Genomic DNA, 2,132 nt, shown 5'->3' with positions numbered 1-2,132 from the left:
TAATGGAGATATCAGTTTAAAGAAATGATGTAGACCTTGAATACTTCATAGTTTTTGCAGATTGAATGGTTGTGCGTCCATCCATGAGTAGGTCTTGCTTTTGTGTGTATGAGAATGTTTGTATCACTAAGCCTGTAAGAGAAAAGAATCTGTCAGAGCAAACATCGTAGATTAAATTTTATGTCACTTGCACGAACCAGCAAAAAAATATCCTAACCTAACCTGCTTTAAAGGGAATGCAATGGTCAAAACCCCATTGTTTATATAATATGTGTATGTGTGTGGTTTGTAAATACCGACTGGGTGATGTACACTTACATATACAGTTAATTCTGTGCCTCTGTATATATCTGTCATACGTTCAGAGAAGATATACACATAGGCATGGCTCAAGACTGGTGATTGGAGAGAAGCTGGAGCTGGAAAGAAGTACAGAAAGGACTGAATTATGACATCATGTAAATAAGGTGGAAATGATGCAAAAATGAAACGTTAAAATTTATTTTCTCCTAGCATTAAAAACATTTGTGCACCAGTTTTACGTCAGAAGCACCACCATCTAATGTAGAGCTGTGCATTCCAACCGAATCACACACATGAAAATAAACTTTTGTAGAAATTTCCCAGTAGTCTGCTTTGTGTTTGTTTAACTTATCTCATCACGATGACTTTGTTCAGTTCTTAGAACCGATCTGATGAACAGGATCGCATTTCAATAGAATAAACAATTTACTGGTTAGTTTCTTTTTTCTCCCCAGACATTTAATGTGGTAGTGAGTAGTTTCCTGTTGCTAGGGGGCAGTACGTACATTTCAAGGTAGTTTTACGCCATGTTGCAGAGACTTGCTAGTTAAACAAAACATTACAGTAAATGTTGTTACGTGTGGAGCAGAAAGCATGCAACCTCGGCGTGACTCCTCAGACTTTGATTGTCCTTCAGTTAATTCCATCGAGAGAATGCAATACTGATTGTAGTTTTCTGGTGTTGTAGTTTCCGGAGCTGCTCGGGGTCTTGCACCTGCCAACAATGTCATCATACTACGTATGGCAATGCAGCTCGGTCAAAATAGATTGGATCTCTTTTTTGATTCTGTTCTTTAGGTTTTGGAAAGAGTTCAGCTGCTTTGTTATTAAATTCATGTTTCCTACTGCCTAAATGTTTTTGAACGTGGTAACTTAATCCTGTAAGTCATACATCCAGCCAATCATCTAGTGTGATGTCATCGACAAGAGCAGGACCCCGAGCCGACCAGAAGGAAATATAGGATTTAATATGGCGCTATGAAGCTAGACCCGCACCCCATGTACTTCAGACCCAATTTTTTAGTTATATTTTACGAAGTCGTGAATATTTTTGAACAACTGGACATCGTTTTGTTCATTTTCAACAACGTTTTGATGGATATTTACAGGGATTAACGGTAAAAACTACACATTGGGTGTTTCTTAATGTCAAGGCGCCTTACCTTGCGAGGCGATGTTTTACGAGGACACTGTCCTTCCTTGGTCAAAGAAAACGGTTAAATGGAACAGACTTGCATCACGTGACCGCGGCTTCCATGGCGGTCACGTAACGTCACGTGACACGGGAGAAAACGTTACATTTTCCACGTATTAGTTTCAATGTAAATATACAACGAGCTTTTAACTTTTTAAATTGTGCATATGTTTATTAAATTGAAAATATAAGCGAGTTACTACCCGCTAGCCACCGAAGCTGCAACTACTAAGCAACTAACCAACCATAGATAACTTCTTTGGATCGAGATGAAACATTTTAAATTAGCTGACTTCCTTTTAAACTTAAAAATTGTCCCTGAAGTAGCTGCCAGCTTCTGATCCGCTTTACAGTGGCGTATTGTGGGTAATTTTTGACCAAGGGTAGGCTACAAGACGCCTCCCGTGTATCCTTGCTCAGCTAGCTAAACGGCTAACAAACGGAGAACACACGCCTCGGTAGAACATGAACATTGGAACACGTCTTGGCTGCCCCCGAGGACGTAACTCCTAGGCAACCGAGGCGGGGTCAAGACATCAAGGCAAGGTTCCTTGGCATTGAGAAACACCCATTGTCTCTTTAAGATCTTGGTAACTGGATCATAATTAAATAATAAAAACAAGTGTTTTGAAAT

At 39.6% G+C, this 2,132-nt stretch overlaps 1 protein-coding gene across 1 annotated transcript in view; it reads left to right on the top strand.

The window, feature by feature from the left end:
* lrit1a (leucine-rich repeat, immunoglobulin-like and transmembrane domains 1a) overlaps positions 1-622 on the top strand; it is a 6,848-nt gene extending 6,226 nt beyond the window's left edge. Inside the window, exon 4 of the mRNA XM_015944746.3 lies at positions 1-622. This exon is cut by the window's left edge and continues 1,389 nt beyond it. The gene's annotated coding sequence lies outside the window, so the exon portion shown is untranslated.
* The last annotated feature ends 1,510 nt before the right edge of the window (positions 623-2,132 follow it).

The sequence above is a fragment of the Nothobranchius furzeri genome, chromosome 12, assembly GCF_043380555.1.
Source record: "Nothobranchius furzeri strain GRZ-AD chromosome 12, NfurGRZ-RIMD1, whole genome shotgun sequence".
Lineage (NCBI taxonomy): Eukaryota > Metazoa > Chordata > Actinopteri > Cyprinodontiformes > Nothobranchiidae > Nothobranchius > Nothobranchius furzeri.
Note: the sequence above shows the minus strand (reverse complement) of the source record. Positions and strands in the feature narration are given on the sequence as shown.